The sequence below is a fragment of the Tamandua tetradactyla genome, chromosome 13 (assembly GCF_023851605.1).
Source record: "Tamandua tetradactyla isolate mTamTet1 chromosome 13, mTamTet1.pri, whole genome shotgun sequence".
Taxonomy (NCBI): domain Eukaryota; kingdom Metazoa; phylum Chordata; class Mammalia; order Pilosa; family Myrmecophagidae; genus Tamandua; species Tamandua tetradactyla.
Window position 1 is genome coordinate 19,739,364 of NC_135339.1, and position 18,171 is coordinate 19,757,534.

Sequence of the window (18,171 nt, forward strand, 5' to 3'; positions counted from 1 at the left end):
GGTATGCTGGGATAGTCAGAGAACCAAGGAAAATTAAAAATATGGGTTGAGGGTAGCCTAGCCTTACCAGACATTAAAATATGTTATAGCACATCTATAACAGTATACCATACACGTTAGTGAATGGGCAAACAGATCAGTGGGCTATTAAAAAAGTCCAAAAATAGAACCAAAATATTTAGTATAACTCTCTATCTATATATGGTAAAAGCAGATCTGTGCCTCACACCATATATAAGACTAAACTCTAAATAGTTTTACTTAGATCAAAGTTTTAGATCCAAAGAATTTCTTTAGTATGCTAACTTTTGTGTAAAAATGGAGAAAACTATATATATATATATGTTAAGCACAGGATGGGTAAACTAGGATCTGTTTTAAAACTTAGAATAAAAGAATTCATGAGTCTACACTCTCATAACTAAGTGAATAAAAACAAAAATGGGAGAGAAGGGAACGTTCTTCCTTACAGCTGAACTCCCAGTAACGGACATACAAGGGAAGATGGAAATAGAAAAGATCATTTGTCAAATGCCACAATGAGTATTTCAGGTCAGTATTATAAGCAGACACTAAAGCAGGGGAAGGGGGGCAGTGAGGCAAAGCTGTTGAGATAACAGGATCTTCCTGAAGTTACAAAGCAACTCCTCATAAGATACTAATAATTACAGCGGGAAAAATAGTGGAGATAATGGGCAAGATGGCTTTAACCCAATGATGATGTTAAGATCACCAATAATGGGGACAAACCAGCATCATGTGCCTCCTGAATGATACACTAAGAAGGACAAAGCTTCACTTCTGTGGTATTTTTGCCAAAAATGCATAACATCAATTTAATCATGAAGAAATAATAGGCACACTCAAATTACAGAACATTCAATAAAATAATGGGCCAGTACTCTTAAAAAAAAATGTCAGGTTATGAAAGTCAAACTGAGGAAGTGTTCCAGATTAATGGTTACTAAGGACACAAACAATTAAATGCAAACTAATCCTCAAAGCAATGTGGAAAGGGTCCTGCATTGGACCCAGGCTGGAAAAAGAACATTGAAATTTTAATGAGGTCTATAACTTAGACAATAGTATCATATCCAAGTTAATTTCCTGACTTTCATCATTGCATTGTTGACATTTGCAGAATCTGGGTAAAGACAATACGGGCATTCTTTGTACTGATTTTACAACATATTTTAGGTTTGAAATTATTTCAAAATGAAGCATTAAAGAAAAACAAAAAATCAATTCTCTTCTGTTTAGTGACTCATGCTTAATTTATGTACACAAATCCAATTTTTTTGTTTCCACGTAATTATGCAAGATGGGACAGACTTAGCTATTGGTTCCTTCAATGTTTTATTGCTATACAGCAGTTAGAAAAAATAAATTAAAGTTCAATGTGGACTTCCCAGCTATTCAAATTGAATATATCCATCTTATCCTCTACCCAGGATATAATAGACTAATCATTGTTGTTTCCAAGTTATTAATAAAGTAAGCATAGTCTTATCTGGAGAATCTTCTTTTAACAGTTAACTCATCGTCATTCATTTGCCAGAAAGAAATTAATAAGGACTCAACATCAACAAAACACTTGTCTCCGTTTTGTGGGGAATTGGACAAGGCTAGTATGTTTTATCTTGGATGCATAATCAGCCACCTGGAAGCTTCCTGTCAATTCCTTGATTGGAGCAAATGAAAGAGCTTTCATCAACCAAACGTACGTGGTCAGCAAATGTTTCTCCTTGGACACTGGTTCTTGTTGCTGCCACAAAGGACAATCTAATATGAGCTCATAGACTGGATGGGGGAACTCCAAAATGAAGTTGTTTACAAAACATCTGAGCCCCTTGTCCCACCCAGGTCCTCTAAGTGACCCAAACCGGCACTTTCCAGCCCATCACCATACTTTGATCAATAGTTGTGCTGTATATAATGTTATGTCTTACAGGTTGTCGATATTAACCTTCAGGTGTGCCTCTTTCGAGACTAATTCATCAATAGTGCTACAAATACGTCGCCTATGCTACAAGCACTTACTTTTACAAGGGAGGGAAACTGACATTTCCAAGCTAGCTATTTTCCACCAAGACGCTGCTTACTGGAATCAGGGAGACATCTCAGCTAGCTAGGCTGGAATTGGCCAGCCCCGTATTGCCCCACGGGAGCTCCAACACACGCCTCCATAATCTCCTCAAGGGCGAATACATTTGTTTTAATTCACTACAACCCCTAACATTGTGCTGAGCTATGAGAAAATGCTCAATAGACATTCCTAAATGGACTTAACCCTGTATCTACATGTAACTAATTTTATTTACATTTTAAAAGTTTATACTTTTTTCAATCACTCAATGCATGGAGTGTCTCAAGGTTTTCCAAAAATTTTAATAATTTCATGTAATTCTTAGAACAATCTGGAAAGGTAGATAATCTTATTCCTTTTTATAGGTAAAGAAGTGAGAAGACAGGATAACTTTCCCAATGTCACTTAACTAATAGAAACGGAACAGCTGGTATTCATAATCAGTTCTGACCCTGAAGTGATGCTCAAAGTCATTCTGCAATGTGTTCCAGGACCACCTAAGGGGGAAGAGAACTTAGAATTTAGAAGCCCTCCTAAGTAACTCAAGCTTGTCCCATAAGTAGGAGCAACATATGCTATTCATTCAACTATTCAGATAACCCAGTTATCTGAGGGCATTTTGTGCCTGCCTAACAGGACATAAAATTAGAAAATTTTCCTGAGGCTCTAAGATACCTGTATTAGTTTCCTACCGCCAGCGTAACAAGTTAAAACAAACATAGAGGTTTAAAACAATGAAAATTGATTATCTTACAGTTTTGGAGGTCAGAAGTCCAAAATCAGTCCATTAGGCTAATAGCAAAGGGGTCCACAGGGCTGGCTACTTCCAGAAGCTCTGAGGGAAGTATTTGTTAACTGGCATTCTTCAGATTCTAGAAGTTGACTGTGCCCCATGGCTCACAATTTCTCCCTGTGACCTCTGCTTCTATTATCACATCTCCAACGGCTCTGAGCCTCTTGCCTGCCTCTTATAAGGACCCTTGTGGATAAATCTGGTCCACCTGGATAACCCAGGGCATTCTGTCCACCTCAAGATCCTTAACTTAATCACACTGGCACATTTCTTTTTACTGTGTAAGTAACAGGCTCACAGGTTCCAGGTATTAGGGCGTGGAGCTCTCTGTGGTGTCCATTATTCACAGACATAGCATTTCAAGGTGAATTACAAGCAATATGCAAGTTTTCAAAGCCAATAACTGAGCTGGTTTCATGAGTCTTCAAACCACTCAAAGACTTTGAGGGCTATAAAAGAATTAAGAGTGGATTTTGAAAGAAGGGATTTTGAGAGGAGGAATTCTTCTGATGGGTCCTTCCCCAGGGTGAAGGAGGGGAGGTACCTACACTCACGTTTTATTTCTTATGGAAAACCCCTCAGGGAGCTGACTTATGTCCCCTGGAGTTTGACTGCCATCTGCTCCATGTCTGAGGATTCTCAGAGCAAATGGCTGTGACCACTGGCCTGGGCAGCAAGGCAGAGGGAAAGGAGAGGTCTGCATTCTAAAAAATATAAATACACACACACAATAGCCCAATAATAAAAAAGAACCCTACTGCACCAATGGCAGGGCACTGTGCATTTCTTGTGGACCAAAAGTAGAAAGAGAGTAAGCCTGCTGCTATTTTTAAAATTCAACCCACATGCACCGCCTAGAAGAGTGATATGTGCCTGCAAGAAATTGTCCTCCAACAAACCAAGAACAGCCCAAGAAAATCCTAAAGGAAGATGAGATTTTCCCACAGTCCTATAGTTAGAGAAGCAAAAAAAAGCACCTGCACGAAAAATCATCGCACTTTAAACTCACCCAGATTCAGTTTGCTCTCCTGCAATAGTGCCCTTCAAGCACTAGCTTTATCATCATCTTTCTCTCGTTCAGCATCAACCTTGGAAGGAACTGGCAAGCAGGCAGGAGGAGAGCAAGCCAACCACAGCTGCCCTCCCAATGAGTTTTCTAACCTGTAGCTTCCCCAGGTGGGGCAGGAGAGAATCATCCAATTAAGACTGCATTTGAAACTTAAAGTGTCCATACATTTTCCTCTGAACTAAAAGAAAGCAGATCTCATTGTAGTTTTATCTGGTGGCAGGGGACATGTGCCCAGTTCAATACATTAAAGGGGAAAATATTTTCCTCCAGAAGAAGGGAGCCCCTTTTACATAGTGGGGGGAGGAGGGAGGGGAAGGAACGGGAGGAGGGCATTTGCCAGTTTGAGCCTGGGCAGGGGGCTGAGACACCAGTGCAAAGGCTGGATCTTGCTCTCCAGGCAGAGGTAGCTGGAGGGCACAGAGGAAACAGCAGGGCTTTGGACAGAAACTTGGGCAGGTGGTCGTGTGGGTGGGGAGGTTTCGAGCACACAACACGTTTGTCATCAGGACATTTACTGAATAGTGGGGCTAAACAGGAGGCTAAAACCTATTTAACAACACTTTGAAAAGGAGAGCAGAGGTTTTGGCAGTCATGTAAGACAAAGGTTACAGCTCAGGGTATGCCAATGGGAGGGGCCGGGATACACCTGGTTCTGGGTCAAAAACCAGTGAGCCCCAGGAGGTAGGCTCTGCCTGAATCCCAGGGATTCAACCCATCCTAGACCCAGGAAAGTCCCTGAGTGGATCAAAAGGAGCTTCACGGTTCAATTTTCCTTTTGAAGGGGAGATGAATCCCTCTGTGGAGGAATCATCTCACATCTCTACACTTTTTATTATATATTTATTCAATAAATAAATTCCTAACGTCAATGCATATATAAAACTTGTCCAACACTGTTAGTCATCAGAAAGATACAAAATAAAACTATTAAGTACATTATTTATTGTACACTCACCAGCTTGGCTAAAATGAAAGCAACTGACAATATCAGGTGTCATGGATAATATAAAATAACTGGAATATTCTTATATTTGGGGATTCCAAAGTCTGACTGAGGGCCAGGCTGTACCTGTATGGAACAGATCACCTGGGGATTTCCAAAGAGCAGGCTCTATAGAGATGAGAACAGATTATTTGAAAACATAGTTAGCATATCTACTAAAGCTAAACATACATACCTATAGCCTATAAACCAGTAATTCCACTCTTTAGTATATACCCAATATAAATGAAGACTTAAATTCACCAAAAGCCGTGTATAAGAATGTTCATAGCAATTATATTTATAATTGCTCCAAACGGAAAGCAACCTCTCTGTGCATCAAGAGTAAAATGTAAATAGCTCATGGTAAACTCAGACAATGAAATAATACCCTGAATGGGAAAAGAAATACAACACAGCTACTGGTACACAGGACAGCATGCATAAATCTAAAAGCACAATGTAAAGTGAATCAAGTTAGGCACAAAAGAGTCATTTATATTTAAAAATTGATTTATAGTGATAGAAAGTTCAGAATAGTGGTTATTGGAGAATACTGCCTGGAGGAGGCAGGAGCAAGTTTTCCAGGTCCTGAAATATTCTATATCTTGATATAAGTGGTTGTTACAGAGTTATATTCATATGCAATTAGTTTATCAGATTGTAGCCTTAAAATTTTTGCATTTTGTTGTATGCAAGTCATATTTCGATTTTAAAAAGAGTAGGAGCATGTGCTGGTTTGAAAGGAAGTATGCCCCCTAGAAAAGCCATGTTTTAATCAAAATCCCATTTCACAAAGGTAGAATAATCCCTATTCAATACTGTATGTTTGAAACTGTAATCAGATCATCTCCCTGGATGATGTGATTTAGTCAAGCGTGGTTGTTAAACTGGATTAGGTCACGACATGTCTCCACCCATTTGGGTGGGTCTTGATTGGTTTACATGGAGACCTATAAAAGAGGAAACATTTTGGAAAATGAAAGATTCAGAGAGAGCAGAGAATGCTGCAGCACCACAAAGCAGAGAGTCCACCAGCCAGCAACCTTTGGAGATGAAGAAAGAAAACGCCTCCCGGGGAGCTTCATAAAACTGGAAGCCAGGAGAGAAAGCTAGCAGATGACGCCATGTTCACCATGTGCCCTTCCAGCCAGCCAAGACAGAAACCCTGACTGTGTTCGCCATATGCCCTCTCACTTAAGAGAGAAACCCTGAACTTCATCAGCCTTCTTGAACCAAGGTATCTTTCCCTGGATGGATGCCTTAGATTGGACATTTCTATAGACTTGTTTTAATTGGGACATTTTCTCGGCCTAAGAACTGTAAACTAGCAACTCATGAAATTCCCCCTTTTAAAAGCCATTCCGTTTCTGGTATACTGCATTCCAGCAGCTAGCAAACTAAAATAGATTTTGGTATCGGAGAGTGGAGTGCTGCTGCTGCGGTTTGCAAGTACCAAACATGGTAGAACAGCTTTTTAAATGGATAAGGGAAGATTCTGGAAGAGTTGTGAGAAACTTGATGGAGAAGGCCTAGCATGCTTTGAAGAAACTGTTGGTAGAAATGTGCACTCTTAAGACACTTCTGATAAAGCCTTAGACAGAAATGAGGCATGTGCTATTATAGACTGGAAGGAAGATGAGCCTTGTTTTAAAATGGCAGATAATCTGGCAAAATTGACCAGTGGCTTTGGCTGGAAGGCAGATTTTAAAAGCCATGAACTTGGATATTTAGCAGAAGAGATCTCCAAATTATATGGTGTTAGTGCAGTCTGGTTTCTCCTCAAAGCTTATGGTGAAATACGACAGGAAAGATAAGTTGAGAACTGAACTCTTGGGTACAAAGAAACCAGCGCAGAGCAAAATATCAAAACACAGCACTATCTAACCAAAAACTGAGAAAAACAGTACAGAAAATAGAAACAGACCCATATGTGATTCAGCTGACAAAGATTTTTAAAATAAACATGATTAATTTGTTCAAGACACTAGAGATAAAAATGGAGAATCATAAACTATAAAAAAGGATAAAATAGAAATTTTTGAATTAAAAATATCACATCTGGACATAATTTTAGTTATTATTGAGAAACTGGCACTGAACCAGTCCCCCCATCATTAGCAAACATGAAACAAGCATTTATAAGGCATCGGACAACAGGGAACACAGGACTGTAGTTGCTAAGCCAAGAGAAATTGAGGTGGGCCTCATTCAAAAATCGTGCCCTGTGACCTCCACCTGAGGACAAGCTTCATGTGACACAAACTGAAGTCAAGCAGAGCTTGGAGGTCTTGCTGGACTGAGGAGGCAGAGATCAAAGTCTGGACACCGGCAAAATTTAGAACCTGGGGCTGGGATTTCAGAAAGGAGGGAGCTATACAGAGAAGAGGCCCCCAAAGCAGGTGGGGAGACTCCCTGAGGTCTATGATTAAGGGCCGGGCTGTCCTGGCACAGGACTGGATCACCTAAGGATTTCCAAATAGGCAGGTTCTACAGAGATTTGAGCAGAACAGAGAAACTAGAAGTCCGGCAATGCTAGAGAACAAGGGAGGACCAGCCCAACTGGAACCAAGAGGGCTCGTTAACTCCCTGTTGACAAACAAGGTGTCAAACTGGGATGTTGGAATGGCCAAACCTACTGGAGACCCTCCCCAACACAGCCTAAAATTAAGACCTGACAAAATCCATAGAGAGAACAGGGTTTAGAAGGTGAGTCCTTTCTACTTGAAATAAAAATAAAAAAAGAATTAGGAAAAAGTTTAGGGTTTTCCTAGGTCTGCCCTAACAGCAGACCCAGCCTAGTTGATCAATCTGTAAATGAACTTTTTACTTGATCAAAAATCAACATTCTTCAGAGGAATGTAATTACAATCTAGTCTCTACAGTGTATCATCAACAAAATCCAGGACAGAATTAAAATCTAGATATAGACAATAGAACAAACAACTTTAGAGTGCTAAAAGCCAGATACATCCTCCAAAAACAAGGGTAAAATAAAGGCATCTTTGTATAAACAAAATCTGAAAGAATTTGTTAACAGCAGACCTGAACTATAAGAAATGCTAAAGGATACTGTGTGGGCTGAAGGAAAGTGATATCAGATAGAAACTTAATCTATAGGGATCTATAGGAAAGAATACAATACTGCAAAATGTGTAAATATTGCAGTGCTCTTTAGAAGAGCAAAAAAACTGGAAGCGTGCTAAATGTCCAAAAATACAGGTTTCATTCAATATTATTTTGTATCTATTCAAGAAAAATATATAAAAGCTTTAAATATGGAATTACAGATATAAGTGATCTGATACTGTAAATATTTTGTCTCCTTTGTCTGATAATTTCTAAGGAATGTGTGCAAAATTTTCCACTGTGATTGTCATTGTGTGCATGGTGTTATAGGTAGACACAGATGCATCCATGATTTTTATAAATTCTTGATGAATTGCTGCTTTCATCTGTAGTCCCCTGTATTTGTTGTCATACTTTTTAGACTAAATTTTATGTTATTGATATTGAACAAGTCATAGTTTCCTTCTGGTAATATTATCCTGGTGTCTCTTTTTCCAAATTGTTATAGCTAACTCCTCTGCATAATTTTTTATGTTAGTTTATAACTTGAGCTTGTTTTTCATCACTCAATCAGATGCTCTCTTTTAAAAGATATATCTAATCTGTCTCAGCTTCTTTTGAATCGTGAGGTATTTAGGCTTATCTCTGCCATTTTATTTTACCTTTCTGTTTTCCATCTCTTTTCCTTGCATCTCATCTACCTTGTTCCCTGCCTTCTGTTGGATTGGTCCTACTTTCCTCACTGAAAATGATGGATTATTGAAAAATAATAGTTCAGCGTATTTGTTTATAACACTTTATGAATGAAAATATAATTCTAAAATCATATGTATGTATAAACATATGTATCATTTGCGTATACCCGAATATGGAAATGAATGATCATGCTTTACCAACTCATTGACACGTTGACCTACTTATCTCCTTCCAAACACTGTTTTATCTAATAGAATTCTTTAGCACAAAAAAGAAAAACTGAACACTTAAAATTATCAATATTATATAGTCTTTTCTAACCACAGTAAAATAAAATTAGAAATAAAAAATAAAAGACAGTGAAGGACAAACCTAAGTTCTGTTGGAAATGAGTATTCACGTCTTTAACACTTGGATTACAGAAGAAACCACAATGAAATTTATGACATATTTAGAAGTGATTCCCAATGGAAATCTTACATTAAAAAGCCTGTGAGATGCAGCTAAAGTGTTAGAGATAAATATATATCCATATATGACGATATTTTAAAATTTAAAAATACTGCAGTTAATCCTACAACTATGAAAGAAAAATAAAACCAAATCAAATTACAAGTGCACATGAAAATAAGTGAAAAGAAGGACAAAATAAGATTAGAAGTGGAAAATAATAAAATAAAAAGCAAAAGAATCAATAGTAAACATAATACAATGAAAAACATTTTTAAAAGAAAGGTCAATGAACTTGACAAATCTCAGCTAGCTACATCAGGGAGACAAAGTAAATAATATTAGTAATGGGACAGAAGTCTGAAGTCTAACTATTCTGAAAATTAAAAAATCATAAAAATCACAATAAATTTGAAGACCTAGATGAAATGTACAACAGTCCAGAAAATTACAGATTGTTGCAATTGTCTTAAGAAAAAGTGAAGATCTGAATAAACCAATAACCATTAAAAATGTAATCAAATTTATGGTCTCTCTGCAACAACAATAAAATAGCTTTATAGGAAAGTTTGCTAGTCTTCAAGGAACACATATAACACATATCTTATAAATTGTTTCAGAGAATAGAATAGAAAATAGAAACAGACCAGCCCATTATTTCAGGTTAGTATAACTCTGGTAATATAATCAGACAAGGATAAGACAAGAAAATAAAATTATAAACCAGTTTCTCCTATAAATGGAGATGTAAGAATTGTGTACATAATATCACTAATTATATGTCAGGATTTTAATAAATATATATATAAAATATTATATTAAATACCATAGCATGAATATATATTTATACATAAATAGCAATAGATATGAAGGTATTGGTGTGCATACTTATTTACCTATGAAAAACAAATGAGAATAGCTAATTTACAAAAACCAAACTACCATACCATTATTGAATATATAGTTTCTAAATATTGTATTTAAGTATTAAATATTTAACATATACTTCTTCATATTTATTAAATAAGATATCATAAATATGTTAAGCACTACATATACAGAGAGAGATGTATTCCTCTACATATGTACTGAGCAATGTCAGGATGATTCAACATCAGAAAATCTTTGTAAACCATCAAATTAAAAGAATAAAAAGAAGTGAATACAATCATGTTTTTAAATATGGAAAAGTAATTTAATACAATTTAATACTCATTTTGGAATTTTGAAAAGGAAATGATCCTATCAAAATGCAAAATGAAAGGATTGTCCTTAATCTGATCAAATATTACGCTCATGAACCTGATGAAGATGGTGGACTTAGTAATGAAACATTAGAAACCTTTAAAGTCTTTCAAGTTAGGAGAAAGGCAAAGATTCCTGCCGTCCCTGCTACTGTGTAACATTTTCTTAGAAGTCCTAACCAATGTAACAAGAGAAGAAAAAGAAACAAACAGTATAAGAATTGGTAAGAAGAAAATAAATTCTTTTGCAAGAATATTATTTTCTACCTTAAAAAATTCAAGAGAATATATGAAATATTACAAATACTACGATCACTTAGAAGACCAAAATACAAAACTTAGTAATATTTCTATATGTTAGCAATAACCAATTAAAAATATAACTTAAAAACATAATTCCTAATAGCAACAAAGCTTTAGAACATCATGGCTAAAAGTAATAAAACTTTTATTGGTGAACATAAAAAATTGTCTAAGGAAATAAGGAAATATGGCATATTTATTGTTGAGTATTTTCAATATCCCTATTTTTTAAATTTTCTCTAGATTTATGTATAAATTACATCCAACTTCATTAAAAATATGTGATGAAAAACAATTTTTATTAATGCTGGAAAGCAGAAGGCAAATGAAATGATCATGATTGCTTGCTGTGAATCTGCTTTCATGTGCCAAGACAGGCCAGTGTCTACAAATATTACTCAGGAGGGAAGCTTTAAGTTTTCATGGTGTGTAATAACATAAGTATAAAAGAATAGTGGTGCAAGGAGAATTTAGTAATTTCAAATTCAGCAGATCCACAGTGGCTTGCATCTGCTATGCACTCCAGAGAAGCCTATGTTCTTTTAATCTGCTCTTGTCAGGGCACACCTATTGTTGGGTGGGACCTTTTGATTAGGTTGTTTCCAGAGAGATGCAGCCTCACCCTTTCCAGGTGAATCTTAATCCACTTGCTAGAGTCCTTTAAGGGAGGGATGTTTTGGAGAGAGCTCAGAGCCCAGAAAGATAATAGAGAAAGAAAACACCCCAGGAGAAGCCAGAAGGATCCATGGGAGCTGATAGAGCCATTTTGAAACCAACCCAGTAGAGAAGGGCCAACAGACATTGCCATGTGTCTTCCCATGTGACAGAGGAACCCCAGATGCCATTCACCCTTCTTCTGTGACAGTATTCCCTTGTGGATGCCTTAGTTTGGACATTTTTATGGCCTTAGAACCATAAATTTGTAACATAGTGAATCCCCCTTGTAAAAGCTAATTTGATTCTGGTATATTGCATTCCGGCAGCTTTAGCAAACTGAAACACACAGGTACATTATCAGAGCTACTGGGTTAGTGATTGTTGTGCTGACAATTTGCTGATCTTTTCTTGCCTCCTGACATCTATTAAGAGCCTATGTTGGGTGATGCAAGGGTCGCTCAGTGGTAGAATTCTTGCCTGCAATGCAAGAGGCCCGGGTTTGCTCCCTGGACTTTGCAGTTGTCAAAAGGAAAAAAACAAAAACAGAAACAAAACCCCAAGACCCTGTGTTGCCTTCCTCCTTCAACCTGCAACCCTCCCTGAGATAATGTGAAATTACACCAGTGATATTTCATGGAACTTAACCAGATGGTTCTAAAATTCATATAGAAAGGCAAAAAATAACAATGATAACAAAACTAGTGCAGCCAATTTTGAAAATAGAATGAGGAGGGAAACTTGGTTACCAATCAGTCTGACTTATTTAAAGCTATTATAATTAAGATACTGTGGTATTGGTTCATAGAAAGAAAAATTAACCAGTAGGCCAGGTTAACCCCAGCAATAGATCCATGAATTAATGTAGGAACTTAATGCATGACAGGTTTATCATACAAATTAATGGAGAAAGGGCTTGCTAGTAAAACGGAAATAAGGTTGAACCCCAAGGAAACAAATAAAATTAGATCCTTACCTCACAATTTAACTTGTTTTTTGTCAGATAATAGATCCTTACCTCACATGTTGACATTTTCTCAGATGATTAAAAGTGTGAACAGCAATATTTACCATGTGGGTTTGCTAAAGCTGCCAGAAGACAATATACCAGAAATGGATTGACTTTTACAATGAGGATTTATGAACTTACAATTTATATTTCTTATGCTGTGAAAAATGGCCCAATTAAGGCATCAACCGGATGATATCTGAACTCTGAAGACAGGCTCCTGGCATCTGGAATACCTCTGTCACATGGTGTGTTAGTTAGATTCAGTTGTCAACTTGGCCAGGTGAGCATACCTAGTCTCGTTGCTGCAGACATAAGCCAATGGTACGTGAACCTCATCTCTTGCTAATTACATCTGCAGTTGGCTAGGAGGCGTGCCTGCTGCAATGAGTGACATTTGACTTAATTGGCTGGTGCTTAAATGAGAGAGCAAAACAGCATAGCTAAGCAGCTCGGCATTCCTCATCTCAGCACTTGCAGCTCAGCCCAGGCCTTTGGAGATGCAGAAAGAAGTCACCCCGGGGAAAGTTGTTGGAACCCAGGGGCCTGGAAAGAAGACCAACAGAGACCATCCTGTGCCTTCCACGTAAGAAAGAACCTCAGTGGAAAGTTAGCTGCCTTTCCTCTGAAGAACCAACAAAATAAATCCCCTTTTATTAAAAGCCAGTCCGTCTCTGGTGTGTTGCATTCTGGCAGCTAGCAAACTAGAACACATGGGAAAGCACATGGCCAGTGCCTGCTGGCCCTTTGTTCCTGGGTTTCATTGCTTTCAGCTTCTGGTTTCAGTGGCTTCTTCTCTGAGCTCCTGTGGGTCCTCTCCTGGCTTTGCTGGAGCTTTTCTCTCTGTGAGCTTTTTCTGTGTGTCTTTTATCCCCTCATAAAAAGACTCCAGTGAAAGGATTAAGATTAAGACCCACTTTGAATGGGCTGGGCCACATCCCTACTGAAATAGCTTAACCAGAAGTTTCCACCTATAATAGGTCTGCGCCCACAAGCATGGATTAAAAGAACATGAACTTTTCTGGGGTACGTAACAGCTCCAAACCACCAGACTTACACTGAGGCAAAAGCATAGAATAGTCTCTTTACAGGATTGTAGTGAGGAAGGAATTCCTAAATAAGACACAGAAAAGCACAAATCATAAAGAAAAGGATTGATGCAGTTGACCAGCTCAAAAATCTTCTCTTTAATAAAGTCTCCAGAAATAGAGTGAAGACAAATCCCAAAAAGGAAGAAGACAACTCGTGACATATAAAACTGATATAGACTTTTCGAATTCAGAATATGCAAAGGTCTCTTACACATCAGTAAGAAAAAACTCTACCACCTAAGGTATACAGGCAAGAGGCAAAAATAGGGATTTTAAAGAGGAAACAAGATGACCAATGCAGACCACCAATATGAAAATATTTGCAGCCTTACAAATAACCATGAAAATAGAAATTTTAAAAATGAGGTGTTTCATGGTTATCAGAGTTAGAAGTTTGACAAAGCGAAGTGTTTGCAAGGGGTGAAGAAACAGGAACTCATACACGTTGATAGTGGGGCCCAAATTAGTTTGGTGACTCTGGGAAAGTATTTTAACAATTCTGCTTCTACGTACGCTCACCAAATAATCTCCTTATATGTGTACAAGTATACCTGTTCAAGAATAATCACGGAGGCATTGTTTATGATACAAAATAAAGACATTCTAAAGTCCAAGAGTAAATAAATAAGAAGGTAGGGTGGCCTATCCCAGTTATGGGACATTATACAGCAGATAAATGGATCGTGTAGAGAGGAATGTTTCAACATGGATAAATTGTAAAAATGAATACCCAGCTACAAAGTTATCTTTACAGTGGTATTTCATTAATATAACATTTAAAAACACTTAAAACATTAGTATGAATTCTATGGCTGTGTATATCTGTAGTAACATTCAAAAACCTATATGAGAATACATACAGGACTATCTGAGTGTGATAACTCTAGGGAGGTAACTAGGGAGGCTAGAGGTAGGGTAGGGATAAGAAGCTGTTTTAATTGTCCCTGCAAAGTTTTATTCCTTTAAAAACAGGTTTAAAGCAAAAGTAGCAAAATCTTAAGATTCATTAAATCTTTACGGTAGGTACATAAATGTTCCTTATATTATTCTTTCTACTCTGCTGAATATCTGCAAAAAAATCATAGTAAAAAAACGTGTAAAAGAAAAGTCAATTGCACGGTTTATACTCTGATTCACGTTTGTTTTAAAAAAACTGCGACACAAAGTGAAAGTGAAAAAAAAGATGAAAAAACGGTGACAACACGTGTACGTGGGGCAGGTACGTGTGCTCGTGTAGAATACATTTTTCCATCTTTTCCTTACTTCCTCACATTCTCTTCCCCTGTTCAGTGTCCCAAACCTGGTGCAAACCACTGACCCTAGCTTGTCCTGACTCTTTATTGCAGGAAGCCAAGATCACATACACAGGGGCAGCTCCTGTGAACATCCCATTTCTTTGCCCCCCGACATCTCTATCCCGTGGGTACCCATGGGGAAGGGGTACCCTAAGGAATTTCAGAACGCTTCTTTCTTCTCATGACGCACTGATTTATGTCATCTTGGTCTGAGCCCCATGAAAACAACCGTGCCACATTTGCACACTGTAGAGAACAAGGAACCATACTGCTAGTTGACTCCATATTTTCTCCCAGATGGGATTCTTCTCTTGAGTTATTTTATTTGCCTCAATATCTGTCTAACAAAAGAGACAAAAAGTCACTAGTGTGCAGGAAGTATGAATCTAAACAACTTAATGAAATGAACAAGTTCCTTTTTTAAAAGTCAATTTGAAAATGATCCCATCACAACCCCTCAAAAGGCGGTAAACGAGACCTATCTTTGTTTCTCGCTCCAAACATTTTTATTCTACCTCAATTCAATATTTTCTCATTCAGTTCCTCCATCCCCTCTAGCAGAAATGAAAATTTCATGCCATGTCATGGGGTGGCACAGACTCATTTAGAGAATGGATGCGTGGTTAGAGGCAAAACCCAACGTCATCTCCAAAAAGTGGTTTAGAAGGGTTGCGTTCTTCTTTTGCTTTGTCTAAATTCAAGTGGGTAAAACAGACATGAACCCATCAGCTGCAAGACTTATTATTATATGGGTCTGGAGAAAACTCAGATTTTGGTCCCTGAATCACTATGAAACAGATAAGCCCATTCACAACACTAGAGCGATAAAAAAAGTTCCAGTCTTTCGTGGGAAACAGGGTGGGGGGAGTGGATTTTGACTTGAAATTCATCACCCCATCAGTTGAAGAACCAACCTAATCAGCAATTATTTTCTAAGCATAGATAGAGTGCAAACCCCTATGTTTGTTGCTTGGGGTATGTTTAATGACCTAAGGAAGACTGGGAAAAAGATGTAATATGCATTCATGCAACCACCCTCAGCTGTCTTCCAGGATTATTAAGTACACGGCACTGTAAACTCCTACTTCTTTCTTTAAAAATTGTTAAAGCAGAAATGCCAGTATGTCAATAGCAAGGTAATATCCCGATCATATATTATTCCTTCCAAGAGGCTGGAAAAAGGCAACATGCATCCCCCAATGAGGACAAGGACGAATTGTAGAGCCAGCACCAAGCCTGAGGAAATTTCCCCGGGGAGCTCATCATTTTATCACATTGTCACAGCTTCTCTCTGTCTCAACAAGCTTTTCTGAGCAGCTTCCTTTCCCTCCAAAGGTACCACCATGCTGTGAAAAGGGCTTTAGCAAAATATGTCTAGGACGGGGCTTGCCTGGTAGACAGAGAGATGCAAAGATCTTCCCTACTTGCTCATACCAGCCTTCAGACCAGCAACTGGAAATTCCCTGTGACTGCCTTTGAGTACATTGGCAGAAAAGTACTAGCTGCCAACAGTCAGCGTTTCACATCTCTTCACCTGGCTTGCTGTCTTCTTCATCCCCCTGCAAGTGAAGCTACAACAGGTTTTGGAAGTGTGAGCATGCACACATGGACATGTGCACGCACACATGAGGACACACATTTGGACATGCATTTAGCAGGGAGGGTGTCACTTTGCTACTCTGCTTTCGAAAAGTGCTGACCCATTCTTGGCTAGCTCAGGATGCGTACCTCTTATAACCATAGGAAGCTGGGAGATTTAGATTTTGCATTACAGCCTTCTCCCCACACCTGGATAGTACTCATAGGCTCAACCCGCTCATTACCTATCATCTATCTATAAAACAGAATCTCTTCTCAGCTTTGCTCATGTCAGCTCAGTCCTGCAGGTCTGGAGAAAGGGGTCTATTCAGGATAGGTGCAATTAAACCTTCTGAAGCTATGATGGAGGAGAGCGTAAAGTGATGCCAGGGGGCGATGTGGTGAGACATCCCAGAAGCACATTAACCAGCCTGACCCAAGGCCATCAAAAGCCAAGAGCTGCCTCCAGGGACCAAGGCCTCAGGTAGATCAAATAAAGGGGAATGGAGCCCACAGAGAGCACACCACAGCCCCTGGGCCAAAGAATCCATGAACTCAGCATGTGAGGAATAAAGCTCTAAAAACTCCACGCCCATGGTTCAGAATGACCTCAGTCTTGCCAGTCCCAAAAACGTTAAATCCTCATTGACTTGACCCAACCAGAGATTCAAATGTTCCTTCTATCCTTTACTCACCCCCAAGTCACGCTGCATCCCCTAAGTCCCCACTTCCGTGAGAGCCCACATGGGTGGCAAGTGCTGTTCCGTGTCTTGCCGACATTGTATAGAAATGAAGAGATTGTCAGGAAAGACGTTGAGGAAGGCTGCAGGCAAGGGAGAGGACAATTGTTTTCTGAAGTACAGTCGTCACTCTGCGTTAATCACTGCACCTGACATTTCCCTGACGCGAGCTCCTTGCTGGACTCCACATTGAGTGGCCAGAATGATTTAGAACCTAAGTCCTAACAACAGGGGACAGTCCATTTGAGTGAGCAAAACATTGCATTTTGTTTTCTCCAAAGGCTTCCTCTGTAATGGAAGCTCTGTGGAAGGCAAAGAAAAGAAGGGTGGAAAATAATGCAAGCACTCCTCCCAGAAACATGTTAAGCTTGCTAATTGAAGTGTTTCATTTGAAAACAGCAATTCAAATACTTTCTAAAAATCAACAAAGGCATCATTTCTTCTTTGGCCTTGGGGATAAGTGACTAAAAATATTGCATTAATATTTGGGAATCCCCCTCCACCCCTAGACCCAACCTAACCTCCCACTATAGACTCTCCCTTCACTACAGTGGACCTCCCTACTCAACCCCAATCCTTAAAGGGGTGCATTTGTTCAACTCTTGTTTCAGATTCCTCCTGCCAGCTTCCCAGTATCTTCATGTGCACTGATAGCCCACGACCTCTGCAGGTGTTTTTTTTGTTTGTATGCTATACGATGGGGGTCACATTTCATTACTTTTCCATGTGAGTATCCCTTTATTGCAGCACAGTTTGTTGAATTTTTGTTTGCTTTTTTTTGATTATTTGTTTTGCTTGTTCGTTTGTTTTTTTGGGAAGTGCATGGACCGGGAATTGAACCCGGGTCTCCCGCATAGCAGGTGAGAATTCTACCGCTGAACTACCCTTGCACCCCCTCAGGTTTTGGCACTTTTCCCCTAAACTAATCTTAAAGGTATGTTATGCTGGAATCTTCCCTTTTACTTCTGTCTGAATCTACCAAGCTTGCCTAATTTCTGGGAATAATAGAATGCAATAGCAAAATGGTGATTTAATTTGTGGACCTATTAGTCAAAGGGACTGTATGAGGTGCTCGGCAGAGGCAGAGAAGGGTCACCTGTGAGCTCTACCCT

General features: G+C 38.7%; 1 non-coding gene across 1 annotated transcript; it reads right to left on the minus strand.

Moving 5' to 3' along the window:
• Positions 1-17,878: 17,878 nt before the first annotated feature.
• TRNAS-GCU (transfer RNA serine (anticodon GCU)) lies at positions 17,879-17,949 on the minus strand. The gene has a single exon. It is a non-coding gene; the product is annotated as a tRNA-Ser (tRNA).
• Between the last annotated feature and the right edge of the window lie 222 nt (positions 17,950-18,171).